At 48.3% G+C, this 17,854-nt stretch overlaps 1 protein-coding gene and 1 long non-coding RNA gene across 17 annotated transcripts in view; one reads left to right on the forward strand and one right to left on the reverse strand.

Annotated features, from left to right (window-relative positions):
• EPB41 (erythrocyte membrane protein band 4.1) overlaps positions 1-17,854 on the reverse strand; it is a 244,419-nt gene that overhangs the window by 212,856 nt on the left and 13,709 nt on the right. For 3 of the 16 annotated variants that reach the window (XM_026457218.2, XM_026457214.2, XM_026457210.2), the window contains exon 1: positions 1,885-2,136. The exons of 6 other annotated variants lie outside the window; for them this stretch is intronic. The gene's annotated coding sequence lies outside the window, so the exon portion shown is untranslated. Of the gene's footprint in view, positions 1-1,884; positions 2,141-17,854 lie in introns of those variants that run through there. 7 more of the 16 variants (XM_026457217.1, XM_026457215.1, XM_026457216.2 and 4 more) reach the window with 5 other exon arrangements.
• On the forward strand, positions 2,132-7,521 carry LOC116418507. Its single transcript, XR_004228563.1, has 3 exons — positions 2,132-2,552; positions 2,848-2,959; positions 7,467-7,521. It is a non-coding gene; the product is annotated as an uncharacterized LOC116418507 (long non-coding RNA).

Genomic DNA, 17,854 nt, shown 5'->3' on the forward strand with positions numbered 1-17,854 from the left:
CACCTTTTTTTTGAGACAGTTTTGCTCTGTTGCCCAGGCTGAAGTGCAGTGGTGCAATCTTGGCTCACTGCAACCTCCGCCTCCCAGGTTCAAGCGAGTCTCCTGCCTCCGCCTCCTGAGTAGCTGGGATTACAGGCACATGCCATCACACCCAGCTACTTTTTTTGCATTTTTAGTACAGAAGGGGTTTCACCATGCTGGCCAGGCTAGTCTCGAACTCCTGACCTCAAGTGATCCACCCCGCCTTGACCTCCCAAAGTGCTGGTATTACAGGCGTGAGCCACCGTGCCCAACCAAGTTCACTTTTAATAGAGGCAAAGATCACTGTACTTGTTTCCCCAGGTGTATGAATAATATCTATCTTTACCTTAATTATAAGCTTCTTACAGAAAATACATGGAATTAACCACTTTGATTCTAAGGCAATCTGGTGTTCAGTTATTCCATCTATTTTTGAATCTGCCATTTATTGAGTGCTTACTGTATGCCAGATAGCACGTATGCTACATGGATTATATTAATAACACCCCAAACCAAAAATTTTACAACTGGCGAAGAACTGATTACACTTTCAATTTACAGAAAAGGGAAATGAAGAGTACACATCAAGTTTCCATAAAAAGCAGGAGTTAGTGCTACATTAACAAAACTGGGACGAGAAGAAACATATACAGGTTATGCATCCTGCCTGTGGTTAAAGGGATCTAATCAACTAAAATGTTTGCCAGGACTGAGAATACAGAAAACAACAATGAGCAACAGCATTGACTACAGTACATCCTCAAGAGAGTATAAATCCACTATAATAATATCCAAGACACAAGACACAACCATTTCTTGCCGCTTTCCCTAAAAACAGAAGGGAACAAAATAGCAGCTGTGAAATCATCCAGACTACTTAAAAAAAAAAAAAAAAGCATCTAAAAAACAAAAAAAGAAAAAACTATCTCCTAATGAGCAACTACATGCCAAAAACAATTCTCCACAGACTAGTCATTTATGGCAGGGTACAGGGTACAGTTAGAGAAACAACAGGATGACAGTCGCTATCATGTGGCCAGAAACCAGTTCATCAGCAATCTGTTTCACGTGAGATCACTTTCTCTCAAGAGAATGCCTGTTCTCGGGGAGCATGACCCTGTTTTGGCAAAACCTCCCCAGGAATAATGGCCTGCTGGTCAATCTCGGAGGGCGAGCCCAGACCCGGCCTCTCCACAGGTACAGCAGCCCAGCGAGCACGGGGGAAGATTTCCAGGCCGACAGATGCGCGAACTGAAAAAGGAGGTCACGAAGCTGAGAGAATAGATTTAACCCTCCGCTCGCTGGGAACCGTGAAGACTTAGGGGGAACGTGTTTTTCAGTGATGCAGACGTCGGTGGCGGGAAGGCCTGCGAAGTCCTGCCAGGGCTCCCTGCAGCCCTCAGATACCGCCTGACTTCTGCAGACAGCCCCGCTCCCTCGCCAGGGAGAAATAGCTCCGCGGCTGCACGCAACACCTTCACCGTCTGTAACCTGCGATTCTCCGCATTTGGTTTTCTCCCGAGGCTCCTGCACACCGCACCGTGATTGATGCACCCGAGGGGACCGATTTTCCCTCATCAAAAATACACCCCAAGCCTAACTTTCCAATGCTCCCGCGACGCAACCCCTTCCCTTTCCTCAGCGGCTCCGGACCGCCCCTCGCTCCTCGGGCCGCGTCCCGGCTAGCGTCCCAGTGTGCGCACGAGGCCCCTCCGCGGGAGAGCCCGCGCCCCGGCCCGGGGCCTGTGGGGTGCTGCAGACAAAGAGGCTGCAGCGCCGCCGCGGCCGCCAGGACCGTCCCCACGGGGACAGCTCCACGCCCCCCGCCCCGGCTCCTGCGCCGCCGCCGCTGCCTCGCCTCACCGGTGGCTCCGGGGCCGGGCTCCTGCGCCCGCCACTGCTGCAGCCCGACGAACAATGGCAGGAGGAGACGCCGGCGTCCCAGGCTTGGGCCCTCTGCGGCTCGCGGGCCCGCCGGCTGCTGCTCGCTGACTGACTAAACCCACCAGCGGAGGGAGGGAGCGAGCGAGCGAGCGAGCAGGCGAGCAGCCCTGGCGCGCGCCCTCCCGCCTTCCCTCTTCCAGGCGAGGCCAACCCTGCCCGCAGCCCGCCCGCCCGCGCGCGCCCCTCCCCCTCCGTTCGCCACAACATTGTAGTAAATTTCTATTGGGCCGCGCCGGAGGGAAGGAGGGGGCCGGGCCCGCGGCCCGTCCGCCCATTGGCTGAGGCCAACTTCTAGCTCCTCTTGTTTCCCCCCTCCCTTAGGCCGGTAAGGAGAGGAGAGGGGAAGGAAAAAGAGGAAAAGGCAAGGGGCCGGCCGCGTGTGCGCACGCGCAAGTCGAACCCGGTCTGGAGCTAGGGTGTTCCGGGATCCCGCAGCACCCACGTGGGACATGAGGCGGCTAGAGCCCTGGACGGTGAGGTCCTTTCCTCCTTCCAAGTAAGAGGCCGAGATGCGGAAGCCTCAGGGAAGTAACTCACGTAGAGGTTGTAGCCAGGACTGACTCTCCCTAACCGCTTAGTGACCTCGGGTAAGTCATTCAGCTTCTCTGTGCCTCAGTTTCCCCATTCACTAGTTTGTCTCTAGGCGCCCTTCCCACCCTGACATTCGATGAGACTTTACCTCTCCTGCCAGCTGTGTAAGGTCTGAAATGGAAGCTAAGTGTTGAGGCCACGCCAAGACTGATCCTGTCTTCTGCATTTAAGGGTCTCCTAATTCCCCCCTGGCAATCTCAAAATTATAAAGACCTAGCTTCCGAGGTCTGGTCTCCAGATGAACTTAGGGTTGCTCTGACAATTGCTTAGTGTGTCTTTATTTCCTTCCAGAAGTATCAGAGACCCCTTGACCCTTCCTACTCCCTGATAGGCTGGTCTGTGAACAGGCTTCGGACCCACAGTGCAAAAAGAAGGCTTTTGTTTGAAGCATCATACCTAGAAGGTAAGATAGGATCTGGTGTTCTATTTTAGAGATGAGGAAACTGAAACAGAGACTTAGAACTGACAGGATAAGAAGCCAGGCAATCTGACAGCAGAGTCTGTAGACGCCAACTAGACATTCCTGATATCTAATCACAGCTCCTTCACAATCCCAGCACAGCCTCTGGAAACAGATTGCCTGGGTTCAATTCTTAGTCTCCAGCCCTTCCTAATGATTTGATTTTCATTTTTCTTTTATTTATTTATTTATATTTATTTTTGAGACGGAGTCTCGCTCTGTCACCAGGCTGGAGTGCAGTGCCGCGATCTCGGCTCACTGCAACCTCCGCCTCCCGGGTTCAAGCGATTCTCCTGCCTGAGCCTCCCGAGTAGCTGGGACTACAGACGTGCACCACCATGCCCAGCTAATTTTTATATTTTTATTTTTTTTTTATTTTTTTTATTTATTTTTTTTTTTTTGAGACGGAGTCTCGCTCTGTCGCCCAGGCTGGAGTGCAGTGGCCGGATCTCAGCTCACTGCAAGCTCCGCCTCCTGGGTTTACGCCATTCTCTTGCCTCAGCCTCCCGAGTAGCTGGGACTACAGGCGCCCGCCACCTCGCCCGGCTACTTTTTTGTATTTTTTTTAGTAGAGACGGGGTTTCACCGTGTTAGCCAGGATGGTCTCGATCGCCTGACCTTGTGATCCGCCCGTCTCGGCCTCCCAAAGTGCTGGGATTACAGGCTTGAGCCACCGCGCCCGGCCAATTTTTATATTTTTAAAAATATAATATTTATATTTATAGTAGAGACAGGGTTTCTTTTCTTTTCTTGTTTCTTTTTTGAAATGGAGTCTTGCTCTGTCGCCCAGGCTGGAGTGCGGTAATGCAATCTCGGCTCCCTGCAACTCCGCCTCCCGGGTTCACGCCATTCTCCCGCCTCAGCCTCCCGAGCAGCTGGGCCTACAGGCGCCCGCCACCATGCCCGGCTAATTTTGTTTTTGTATTTTTAGTAGAGACGGGGTTTTACCGTATTAGCCAGGATAGTCTCGATCTCCTGACCTCGTGATCCGCCCTTCTCGACCTCCCAAAGTGCTGGGATTACAGGCTTGAGCCACCGCGCCCGGCTGCCTCATTTTTCAACACCATAAAAGGGGATAACATGTCCAAGTAGCTGGGACTCCATAGGAGGCTGAGATGGGAGGATTGCTCAAGCCCAGGAGTTCAAGGCCACAGTGAGTTAGGATCATGCCATTCCACTCCAGCTTGGGCAACAGAGCAAGACCCTATCTCTGAAAACAAAAACGAGGGTTGGGGAAGGGAGAAGGATAATAATAGTTCCCACCTGTAGAGTTACTGTAAGAATTAGGCCAGGTATGGTGGCTCATGCTTGTAATCCCAGCACTTTGGGAGGCAGAGGCAGGCAGATCACCTGAGGTCAGAAGTTTGAGACCAGCCTGGCCAAACGGTGAAACCCCATCTCTACTAAAAATACAAAACTTAGCTGGGCCTGGTGGCAGGCACCTGTAATCCCAGCTATTCTCAGAGGTTGAGGCAGGCGAATCACTTGACCCCTGGAGGCGGAGGTTGCAGAGAGCCGAGATCGTGCCATTGCACTCCAGGTTGGGTGACAAGAGCAAGACTCCATCTCAAAAAAAAAAAAAAGAAAGAAAAGAAATGAGTTAAAATATGTAAAGGACTTAGTGCAGTGCCTAGCTCATAGTAAGATCTATGTGTGTTAATTATTATTACTATTCAGAGACTAAAATGTGGACTGAGAGGTGTGGAACTGGCAAATATAATAATATATTTGTTAAGCATGCAACTGTTGTCAGCACTGAGCTGAGCACGTTATATAAATTGTCTGTTTGAAACATCATAAAACCCCTTGAAAACCACCTGACTACACCATCTAAAACAGCCTCCACTCAAACACCTTTATCCTGCTTTAATTTTGCCTCATAGCACTTACCCTACTTGACTTTCTACGATATATTTATCATTTATTGTGCCTCTCAAATAAATTGCTGTAATCTAGACCCACTAGACTGCAAGCTCAGGAAGGCAGGGACTATATATGTATTCATATCCCAGAACAGTATACACTCAATAAATATTTGTTGGATGAATTAATGAATGTCCTCATTTTATATACAAGGAAACTGAGTCTTAGTGAGGTCAGGTGACTTGGCCAGGATCATTCTGTGTACTCAGGGTGAAGCACCTGTTTTTTTTTCGTTTTTTTTTTTTGAGAAGGAGTTTCGCTCTTGTTGCCCAGGCTGGAGTGCAATGGCACCATCTCAGCTCACCACAACCTCTGCCTCCCAGGTTCAAGCGATTCTCCTGCCTCAGCCTCGCAAGTAGCTGAGATTACAAGCATGTGCCACCACGCCTGGCTAATTCTGTATTTTTAATAGAGACGGGGTTTCTCCATGTTGGTCAGGCTGGTCTTGAACCCCCAACCTCAGGTGATCCACCCACCTCAGCATCCCAAAGTGCTGGGATTACAGGCATGAGCCACCATGCCTGGCCGCACCAGTTCTTGAATACTCTGGTCTCCTGCCTCAAGTCCTCAGGTTCAGCTGTGCTTTTTATTCAGAGTTCTAGTCCTGCCACCTCTGTGCCTCAGGCTTCCTTCACCAATCAGACAGGAAAATCTAGTACCTTGAAGGATGAGTACAGAAGACCAATCACCAGTGGCTTACCATTTCCACCACCACCAAGTTATCCAGCAAATTCAGATTCATGAAAACCCCGTATTCTCTATGCCATGAAGTGCTAGCCAATGGCACATCTGATTGGATGCAAAGAATATGTAGCATTTAATAATCATTACCCTGAAAATAAGTAGAGGTCTCAGGCTAACAGAAAAAGGCTAGACACAAGGCAGATATGAACCACTCTGAAATTCAGAGCGCCATGCAATGACACACCAAAATCCATTGGCCCAGTCTTTAGAATCTGAAAGACCTGAATTCCAGTGCTGGCTTGTAATTCTTAGCCTGCAGATGAAAGGGCTTTGTAAACTGTAAAGTACTATCCACACATGAGGAATTTTTGTTATTTTAGACACACATCTTCACTTGTTAGGCTAAGTGCCCAATCTCTGAGTGTTGCCAGGCCTATCACATAGGAGAATGTAGGGGTATAAGTAATGCCTAATATGAAGGCAGAAAAACTACCTTTACTCCTGGGCTCATCTGCCCTCTCACACTTCTGCAAACCAGATATCCAGTCCCGGCTCACCCTGCAGAGACTGCCATCAGGTACCAAGGGTAAAGGTCCCAAGCACCATCTCTGAGGCTAATTTCCTAGACAGAAACAGCTCTGCTCCATGCTCACATCTGTGTGGCAGCTGTGCTATGCTCCAAGCCCCAGGATGGGGTCCCTAAGGGCCATCTCTATCTCGCCTGCCAGCTGAGCCCACCATTACCTCCCTACCCCCTACCTCTCGTGTTCCTTCCTAGGGAATACAGGCCCTGCTAGCTGTCTGTTAGCCCCTGGAGCAGTCAAGGGCACTAAGAAAAAAAGAAAAAGAAAAAAAAGACAGCGTGAAAGGGTCTTAATCCTTCCCCACTACAAACTGAGCCCAGGCAAAAACAAACACCAGCTGCACATAGGAGGATGAAATTAGATGGTGAAATTAGGTGGTGACCAGTGGGAAAGGCCAGGGAGCGTAGATGAGGCCTCAGATGACCTGGTAGAGATGAGATTGGAAGAAAGGGGGGAGGAGCGGGAAAACCATACCCAAATCTGGGACGTGGGCGGATTAGGGACACAGCTGGCCTGAAGCCCCAGTGATAGGGCACAGGGAAAATGTTCGTCTGTTGTGGAGGATGGCAAGAGATTGAAGAGGGCTTTGAAAAGCTGGGCCCACCAGCAAAGTGTTCTGAACAGTACTATTGAATGAAAACTGATGCTGGTACCAAAAGTACCTGAAGAGTAGTGCTTGCCATCCTGCCCATGGCCATAAAAATCACAGTCATTTTAGACTTGTAAACACAAACAATAAATCAAACAGGCTATAATGGGATGGGGAATTACCATCCATACAGTGGGATGGGGATTATTTTTACTAGTAGTACTTGACTTGTTCATAGAAAATTTAGAAACACTGCCGGGCGCGTTGGCTCACGCCTGTAATCCCAGCACTTCGGGAGGCCGAGGCGGGCGGAGCACGAGGTCAGGAGATCGAGACCATCCTGGCTAACACGGTGAAACCCTGTCTCTACTAAAAATACGAAAAATTAGCCGGGCATGGTGGCGGGTGCCTGTCGTCCCAGCTACTTGGGGGGTTGAGGCAGGAGAATGGCGTGAACCTGGGAGGCAGAGCTTGCAGTGAGCCAAGATCGCGACAGAGCAAGACTCCGTCTCAAAAAAAAAAAAAAAAAAAGCAAGAAAATTTAGAAACACAAGAAAAAATGTAAGTCACTATAGAGCCACCAGTCGAAAATAACTACCATCAATATTTTGGGACCTTCCCTTTTAGTACCTTTTCTTATATGCATACTTTTTTTTTTTTTTCGAGACAGTGATCTCACTCTGTTGGCCAGGCTGATATGTAGTAGCGTGACTACAGCTCACTGCAGCCTCGACCTCCTGGGCTCAAGCGATGCAATCCTCCCACCTCAGCCTCCCAAGTAGCTGGGACTACAGGTATGCCATTGTGTCCAGCAAGTTTTTTTTTTTTCAGCCCAGATGTCTTTTATTTATTTATTTATTTATTTTAACACCTATTATGCCATGAATTCATAGGGAATAGGTTCCAGCAGCTCAGGCTCCTTCCCATTGGTTCTCACAAAGTGTGCGTCTCTGGGTGGAGCAGGCTGGCGCTTCAGTTGGACCCAGGTACCTTTCTCTTTGGCTTCTTTCTTTTTCTGATCATTTTCCGTCTCGCGTTTCAGGAAGCTGTCTCGGCTCTTAGAGTGCTTAATGTGCTCACTACGCACATTAATTCTCTTGGCAAGAATCTTGCCCTTAACTTGTTTGTTTACATCAATGCCAACAGCATGTTGGGTAACATTGTAGACTCTTCCAGTTTTGCCATGGTAACACTTGTGGGGCATTCCTTTTTGAACAGTACCCATTCCCTTGATGTCTACGATACCACCTTTCTTATAGATTCGCATATACTTGGCCAAAGGAACAACTCCATGTTTTCTAAAAGGCCCAGAGAACATATATCGGGTGCCTCTCCTCTTTCCCTTTGTGTTCGTCATTTTGGCGAATTACCGGAAGATGGCGGTTCCAGCCGAAAGGGCGCAAATTTTTTAATTTTTTGGTACAGACAGGGTCTCATAGTGTTACCCAGACTGGTCTCAAACTCCTGGGCTCAAGTGATGGGATTACAAGCATGAGACACCACACCCACCCTTATGTATACTATCTATCTATCTATCTATCTATCTATCTATCTATTGTATTTATCTGTTTTTGAGACACGATCTCTCTGTTGCCCAAGCTGGAGTACAGTGGTGCTATCATGGCTCACAGCAGCCTTGACCTGAGCTTTAGCAATCTTCCCTACTCAGCCTCCTGAGTAGCTGGGACTACAGGCGTATGCCACCACGCCCAGATACTTTTATTTTTTTTTGAGATGGAGTCTTGCTCTGTCACCCAGGCCAGAGTGCAGTGCCGCGATCTCGGCTCACTGCAAGCTCCACGTCCCAGGTTCACGCCATTCTCCTGCCTCAGCCTCCCGAGTAGCCCACCACCACGCCCAGCTATTTTTTTGTATTTTTAGTAGAGAAGGGGTTTCATCGTGTTAGCCAGGATGGTCTCAATCTCCTGACCTCGTGATCCGCCCTCCTCGGCCTCCCAAATTGCTGGGATTACAGGCGTGAGCTACACACCCGGCTGATACTTTTTTATTTTATTGTTTGTAGAGATGAGGTCTCCCTATGTTGTGGAGGCTAGTCTTGAACTCCTGGGCTCAAGCAGTCCTCCCACCTTGGCCTCACAGACTGCTAGGATTACAAGTGTGAGCCACTGCACCTGGCCTTATTTTTATTTATTTTATTTTTTATTTACTTTTTCAAGAGATAGGGTCTCACTCTGTTGCCCAGGCTGGAATGCAGCTGTGCAATTATAACTCGCTGTAGCTTTGAACTCATGGGCTCAAGCAATCCTCCCACCTCATCCTCCCAAGTAGCTGGGATTATAAGCACAGGCCACTGCACCTAGCTTCTTATTTGTGTACTTTTCAGTGTACGTATATTAAGTCGTATGAAATTGCTGATTTTATAGGTTAAAAATGATCAAATATGAACAATTTCATATGTCTCAACATAATGCTTATTGAAAATTTAGACCATATTATTTTAGGACTGACTTTTTTTTTTTTTGAGAGGAGTCTTACTCCATAGCCCAGGATGAGTACGGGTGGCCCAATCTCGACTCACTGCAACCTCTGCCTCCTGGATTCAAGAGATTGTGCTGCCTCAGCCTCTAGAGTAGCTGGGATTACAGGTGCCCGCCACCACGCCCAGTTAATTTCTTTTTGTATTTTTACTAGAGACATGTGGGACAGGCTGGTACTGATCTCCTGACCTCTGGTGATCCGCCTGCCTCGGCCTCCCAAAGTACTGGGATTACAGGCATGAGCCACCAGGCCTGGCCTAAAACTGACTTTTTTCATTTAACAATATGTTGTGAACATTTGTATCATCATTTTTAACAATGCTATCAAGCGGATATATCATAATTTAGTTCACCCTACTATTGGACATTGAGTTTGTTTCCCATTTTTCTCTTAAAAATGATACTTGGGCCAGGCGCAGTGGCTCATGCCTGTAATCCCAGCACTTTGGGAGGCCGAGGCGGGTGGATAATGAGGTCAGGAGTGCAAGACCAGCCTGACCAACATGGTGAAACCCCGTCTTTACTAAAAATATGAAAATTAGTGGCACGATCTCGGCTCGCTGCAGCCTCTGCCTCCCAGGTTCAAGCGATTCTCCTGCCCCAGCCTCCCGAGCAGCTGGGATTACAGGCGCCCGCCATCACACCCGGCTAATTTTCATATGTTTCATAGAGACGGGGTTTCTCCGTCTTGGCCAGGCTGGTCTCGAACTCCTGACCTCAGGTGATCCGCCCGCCTCAGCCTCCCAAAGTGCTAGGATTACAGGTGTGAGCCACCATGCCCAGCCATAACAATTAGATTTATGAGGTATTTTCTATGTGGCAGGCACATAGTAAGTACTTTTTAAGCATTATTGCATTTAACTTCTTAACAATAATACTTAGGCAATATTATTAGCCTCAAGTACAGTTGAAGAAACTATAGCTTAGATAAATTAGGGGCTGTGCAGTGGCTCATATCTATAATCCCAACACTTTGGGAGGCCAGAGTTGGAGGATATCTTAGGGTCAGGAGTTCGAGATCAGCCTGGGCAACATAGTGAGACCTCATCTCTAAAAAAAAATTAAAAAAAAAAAAAAAATCAGCTGATCTGGCACTAGCTCTGGAGTCTAGGAAAAGAAAATAGCCAAGCATGGTGGCACCTGCCTGTGGTCCCAGCTACTTGAGAGACTGAGGTCAGAGGATCACTGGAGCCTGGGAGGTCTAGGTTGCAGTGAGCCATGATTGCACTATCACACTCCACCACTTTGTGACAGAGCAAGACCCTGTCTCAAAAAAGAAAAAAAAGGCCAGGCACAGTGGCTCACTTGTCAAGGAATGCCTTAACAACCATCCACCAGGTCCAATTTTACAGTTTCAACCTTCTTCCCTCTGGCCCTTATTTCTTGGGATGTCTGCACAGCAACCCCAATGCATAGGGGTAATGTAATCCCAGCACTTTGGGAGGCCGAGGGAGGAGGATCACTTGAGCCCAGGAGTTTGAGATCAGCCTGGGTAACATAGTGAGACCCCATCTCTATTAAAAAAAAAAAAAAAAGTTAGGTGATTTTCCCAACATCACAGCTTAAACTAGGTCTGTCTGAGGTCACTGTCCTCTATTACATACCGCTTTCATATCACTCTCAGGAAAGCACTGGAAATGACGTGAATGAGTAATATTAACATCTGTCCCAAGACCTCAGGGAAAGGCTGTCATAGCTACTTCTGATTATAGCCCTGGGACATTCAAGGAGAGACCCACTGATCTGGCCTCCCATGACCCTCTCCAACCCTATTCTCTTACCAGCTGCAACGAGCCCAATGACCCTGATCCAGCAAAGCCTCAGCTCACTCAGCCTTAACCCACTAATTCTCTCTCACTAGGGGAGGGAACCCTCAAGGCATAGAGGGTTTTCCAAGAAACAGGCTCTATGCCACCTACTAGCTGACACCCTTCTAAAACTGGTAAAGTCAGCCCGGTCCAACCCTCACTTGACAGGACAGAAGGGAAGATATAAGGAAGCAGGGGTATTGGGGGCACAGAAATTGCCAGGTTTGGCTTGCCCCAAGATCCTCCAAAGCTGCTACTATAGGACAGGTCCTGAGCTGGCCTGCTAGCATTTGACTAACCTCAGTTTCCAAGACTTCCGGTGACTGGGAGCACTTTAGTGGGGAAGAAATTGAGAAATTGGGGCCAGGCACAGTGGCTCACGCCTATAATCCCAACACTTTGGGAGGCCGAGGCAGGCAGATCACTTGAGGCCAGGAGTTGGAGACCAGCCCGGCCAACATGGCGAAACCCCATCTCTACTAAAAATACAAAAAATTAGCCGGGTGTGGTAGTGTGCGCCTGTAGTCCCAGCTACTCGGGAAGCTGAGGCAGGAGAATTGCTTGAACCCAGGAGGCAGAGGTTTCAGTTAGCCGAGATCGTGCCACTGCACTCCAGCCTGGGCAACAGAGCAAGACTCCATCTCAAAAAAAAAAAAAAAAAGAGAGAGAGAAAGAAAGAGAGAAGTCATAAGAGAGACTGCAAATAAGTTGTAGCCTTAGTTCCACCATAAATTTGCTGTATGACTCTAGGCAAGTCACCTACCCTTCCTCAGCTCAGCTGCCACAACAAAATGCCACAGATTCGGTGACTTAAACAACAGAAATTTATTTTCTCACAGTTCTGGAGGCTGGAGTCAGAGATCAGCCATGGCCAGGTTCTGGTGAGGGTGCTCTTCCTGGCTGGCAGATGGTCACCTTCTTGCTGTGTCTTTACATGGTGGAGAGACAGCAAGTTTTCTGGGGTTTTTTTGTTTGTTTTTTTGGGTTTTTTTTTTTTTTTTTTGTGAGACATAGTCTTCGTCTGACGCCCAGGCTGAGTGCAGTGGCATGATCTTGGCTCACTGCAACCTCCACCTTCTGGGTTCAAGCAATTCTCCTACCTCAGCCTCCCGAGTAGCTGGGATTATAGGCATGCACCACCAGGCCCAGCTGATTTTTGTATTTTTAGTAGAGACGGGTTTTGCCATGTCGGCCAGGCTGGTCTCGAACTCTCGACCTCAAGTGATCCACTTGCCTGGACCTCCCAAAGTGCTGGGATTACAGGCATGAGCCACCACACCCAGCTGGTGTCTCTTCTTTTTGAGACATAGTCTTGCTCTGTCACCCAGGCTGGAGTGCAGTGGTGCAGTCTCAGCTCACTGCAACCTCCATCTTCTGGGTTCTAACGATTCTTATGCCTCAGCCTCCCAACTAGCTGGGATTACAGGCACCCACCACCACACCTGGCTAATTTTTTGTTTTTTGTTTTTTTGAGACAGAGTCTCGTTCTGTCACCCAGACTGGAGTGCAGTGGCGCAATCTCAGCTCATGGCAAGCTCTGCCTCCCAGGTTCACGCCATTCTCGTGCCTCAGCCTCCTGAGTAGCTGGGACCACAGGCGTCCCCCACCATACCTGGCTAATTTTTTTGCATTTTTAGTAGAGACGGGGTTTCACTGTGTTAGACAGGATGGTCTTGATCTCCTGACCTTGTGATTCGCCTGCCTCGGCCTCCCAACGTGCTGGAATTACAGGCGTGAGCCACCGTGCCCAGTCAATTTTTTGTATTTTTAGTAGAGACAAGGTTTTACCATATTGGCCAGGCTGGTCTCAAACTCCTGACTTCAGGTGATCCACCCGCCTCCGCCTCCCAAAGTGCTGGGATTACAGCCATGAGCCACCACACCTGACCTTGGTGTCTCTTCTTATAAGGGCACTAATACTGTCATGAGGGCCCCACCCTCATAATCTCATCTTATCCTAATTACTTCCCTGATTAATTACTCCATTTCCAAATACCATTACATTAAAGGTTAGAGCTCCAATATAAGAAAGCAAGAAGGATCAACTGATGTAGAGAATGCAAAGGGTTCTGCAGATTACAAAGCCCCATACTACACTAAATATGATTTTTATTTTAAATCTGCTATCAACCAATCAGAAAGAATCCTCAACCTCAAGGTAAAAGCCTCCCTGGAAGTGGGGACACAGTGGTCCCACCTTTCTTTATCCATCACACATTTACTGGGCACTGGGGATCCCGGCATGAATGAGTTCAGTGGCTCCATAATAACGGTCATCATTATGATCCCATACTTGAGTGATGGCAAGAAAAAGTTTAAAAAAAAAAAAATGCTGGGCCGGGCGCGGTGACTCATACCTGTAATCCCAACACTTTGGGAGGGTGAGGCAGGTAAATCACGAGGTCAGGAGTTCGAGACCAGCGAGACTCTGTCTCAAAAAACAAACAAACAAACAAAAAAACCTGGACTTTTGAGGCAGGCCGACCTTGGTTCAAATCAGAACTTCATCACTGAGATGCTATGTGAGTCCAGGCAATTCGCTTCCCCTCCCTTCCTTTTTTTTTTTTTTTTCTGTTTTTTTGAGATGGAGTCTTGCTCTGTCACCCAGGCTGGAGTGCAGTGGTGCGATCTCTGCTCACTGCAAGCTCCTCCTCCCAGGTTCGCGCCATTCTCCTGCCTCAGCCTCCCGAGTAGCTGGGACTACAGGCACCCACCAACATGCCCAGCTAATTTTTTTGTATTTTTAGTAGAGACAGGGTTTCACTGTGTTAGCGAGGATGGTCTCGATCTCCTGACCTTGTGATCCACCCACCTCGGCCTCCCAAAGTGCTCAGATTATAGGTGTGAGCCACTGTGCCCGGCCCCCTCCCTTCCTTTTCTATAAAATGGAGCTAATATGTGCCAACCATTACACCGAGTGTTTTGCAGACAATATGTCACTGAACCTTCACAACAGCCCCTTGACAAAGGTATGACTATAATTTCCATTTTACAGATGAAGAAATAGTCTCAGGCCAGGCATGGTGGCTCACACCTGTAATCCCAGCACTTTGGGAGGCTGAGGTGGGCAGATCACCTGAAGGTCAGGAATTCAAGACCAGCCTGGCCAGTGAAACCCTGTCTCTACTAAAAATATAAAAATTAGCCGGGTGTGGTGGTGGGCACCTGTAGTCCCAGCTACTCGGGAGGCTGAGGCAGAAGAATCGCTTGAACCCAGGAGGCAGAGTTTGCAGTGAGCTGAGATCACACCACTGCACTCTAGCCTGGGCAACAGAGTAAGACCTTAGCTATAAAAAAAAGAAGCTAAAAAAAAAAAAGGAAAGAGAAATACAGTCTCTCAGAGAAGTGAAAAACTTGTCCAAGATCACTCAGCTAGTAAGTATCAGGGTTAGAATTCAAACCCACATCTGCCCGGCCCTGTTGCTAGTGTTCTTTTCACAGATTGCCTACATTTCCATGATGGTCATTATCATAATACCAGCAAAGATGTGCAGAGTACCAGCTAAGTACCTAAGTACTTTTTAACTGCATTCTCTTATTTAATACTCACAACAACCCTCTAGAGGGGGTACTATTTTAGCCCCATTTTATTTATTTATTATTATTATTTTTTTGAGACGGAAGCTCGCTGTGTCTCCCAGACTGGAGTGCAGTGGCGTGATCTCGGCTCACTGCAAGCTCCACCTCCCAGGTTCACGCCATTCTCCTGCCTCAGCCTCCCGAGTAGCTGGGACTACAGGTGCCCGCCACCACGCCTGGCTAATTTTTTGTATTTTTAGTAGAGACAGGGTTTCACCGTGTTAGCCAGGATGGTCTCGATCTCCTGACCTCGTGATCCACCCGCCTCGGCCTCCCAAAGTGCTGGGATTACAGGCGTGAGCCACCACACCTGGCCTTTTAGCCCCATTTTATCGCTTTGGGAACTGACGTCAGAGAGGTGAAGTGATTTGTCCAGTGTCACACAGCTAGGAAGGGGTATAGTTGGGAAGCCAGCTGTGTGTGAGTCCGGAACCCAACTCCTTGCTCAAACACTATCTTGCCTCTCTTCCCTAGTGAGGTCAAGCAGGCATCTTTATCTCTGTCTGACAGATGAGAAAGCTGAGGCCCAGCAAGAGGTAGTGACGTGCCTAAGAACACACAGCAAGTCAGTAACTACACAGCGACTTAAGCTCAGGCTCCTGAGTCTCAAACCCAGGATAATTTCCTCCACTTATAATCTTGAGCATCAGAAAATGCCCCCCTGTCCACTGGACATTTGGAAACCCTACACCTAGCTCCCCTGAAAGTGTGGGGAACTCCCTCTGTACCAGGCCATGCATACAGACCTAGGGGTCTTGGGGGAAAACATTGCAGGATACTGTTCGGGGAAAACAGCAGTTGAGCTGGTGACCCATGTGCCCCTAGCTTTGGGCACCTCTGTCTTGGTCTCCCTAAATCATGGACCCCGTGCTGGGAAGGGGAAAGTTCCAGAGGAAGCTGCTCCAAGCCTGGTTCCCAGTGTCTAGCATAGCTCTCTGCTATGATTTCTGCTGAAAAACAAAAAGCTCGATCCTCTAGGCCTAAGTGCTAATTACCAATAATGACATAATAACCATTGCGGACCCAACAGCCAAACAGCCCCAACTAGAAATTCTGCAAAGCTCAGGCTCCGGAACAAAAGATTTGGGCACTCCAATTGAAACTGATGCCCTGGCAGAAAATATCAGAAGCAATCAGAAGCAAAAGAACCTCAGGGTTGACCCAGCCAAAGTGTGATCTGACAAATGGAAAGGATGATGACCACTCACTTTTTCTCTCATTCATACATTTATTGAGATTCTACTGTGTGCTCAAAATATTCCTAGATCTGGAGAGAATAGGCTTCATATAGTCATTAGTTTACACCCTAAATATTTACTGAGTATTCCTATGCACCACGCACTGTTCTAGGTACAAGGGATGTAACATTGAATAATACAGACAAAAATCACCATCATCACAGAGCTTACATTCCAATGGGAAGAGAGACAATAAATAATAAAATACAGGATGTCAAAGAGTGATAAGTGCTATGGATAAAAATAAGCAGAGAGTGCTGAGGTTAGAGGACAGAAAGGTGTTACAAAGTAAGATAGTCAGGGGGCCTGGTGTGGTGGCTCACACCTGTAATCCCAGTACTTTGGGAGGCCGAGGTAGGAGGATCACCAGAGGTCAGGAGTTCAAGACCAACCTGGCCAACATGGCAAAACCTCATCTCCAATAAAAATACAAAAATTAGATGGGCATGGTGGCATGTGCCTGTAATCCCAGCTACTCAGGAGGCTAAGACAGGAGAATCCCTTGAACCTGGGAGGCGGAGGTTGCAGTGAGCCAAGATCGTGCCACTGCACTCCAGCCTGGGCAACAGAGCAAGACTCCATCTCAAAATAATAATAATAATAATAATAATAATAATATAAAAATAGGCCAGGCGCAGTGGCTCACAGCTGTAATCCCAGCACTTTGGGAGGCCGAGGCTCGCAGATCATGAGGTCAAGAGATCAAGACACCCTGGCCAACATGGTAAAACCCTGTCTCTACTAAAAACACAAAAATTAGCTGTCCATGGTGGCGCATGCCTGTAGTCCCAGCTACTGCGGAGGCTGAGGCAGGAGAATTGCTTGAACCCAGAAGGTGGAGGTTGCAGTGAGCTGAGATCGTGCCACTGCACTCCAACCTGGCGACAGAGCAAGACTGTCTCAAAAAATAAATAAATAGCTGGGCACGGTGGCTCACGCCTATAATCCCAGCACTTTGGCAGGCCAGGGCAGGTGGATCACGAGGTCAGGAGATCGAGACTATCCTGGCTAACACGGTGAAACCCCATCTCTACTAAAAATACAAAAAATTAGCTGGGTGTGGTGGCAGGCGCCTGTAGTCCCAGCTACTCAGAAGGCTAAGGCAGGAGAATGGCATGAACCCAGGAGGCAGAGCTTGCAGTGAGTAGAGATCTCGCCACTGCACTCCAGCCTGGGCGACAGAGCGAGATTCTGTCTCTAAATAAATAAATTAAAAAGATAGTCAGGAAAGGTCTTATTGAGAAGGTGACATTTAAACAAAAAGTTTAAAGAGATGAGAAAACAAGCTACAAAAGTGTTTGGGCATAGAGTATTCTGGGTCAAAGGACTAGCAAGTGCAAAGGCCCTGGGGTGGAAGTGTGCTTGATGGGCTTGCCTGGGATCATGCCTCTAGTCATTAATAGCTGAGGAGCCTGGTGGGAAAGGAATCAGACACAGACAGACTAATGTACTTAAACTCTCTTTAGCCTCAGGACAACCCAGGAGGTAACATTTTGCCCACTATTCTCACCATCTCACAAAGGCGTGAGACCAAGAGAAGAGAAGTAAATGATCCAGCCAGGTGCAGTGGCTCGTGCCTGTAATCCCAGCACTTTGGGAGGCTGAGAGGAGCGGATCACATGAGGTCAGGAGTTCAAGACCAGCCTCGCCAACATGGTGAAACCCCATCTGTACTAAAAATACAAAAATTAGCCTAGTATAGTGGTACATGCTTGTATTCCCAGCTACTTGGGAGGCTGAGGTAGGAGGTTCGCTTGAACCTGGGAAGCAGAGGTTGCAGAAACCCGAGGTCATGCCACTGCACTCCAGCCTGGGTGATAGAAGGAGACTCCATCTCAAAAAAAAAAGGAGTAAATGATCCCACATCACACAGCTAGAATAGGCAGGTCTGTCTGACTCCACCTTTCTGCTTCTAGTCTCTGGCCTATCTGTGGA

Source organism: Piliocolobus tephrosceles, chromosome 1, assembly GCF_002776525.5.
Source record: "Piliocolobus tephrosceles isolate RC106 chromosome 1, ASM277652v3, whole genome shotgun sequence".
In the NCBI taxonomy this organism is placed as follows: domain Eukaryota; kingdom Metazoa; phylum Chordata; class Mammalia; order Primates; family Cercopithecidae; genus Piliocolobus; species Piliocolobus tephrosceles.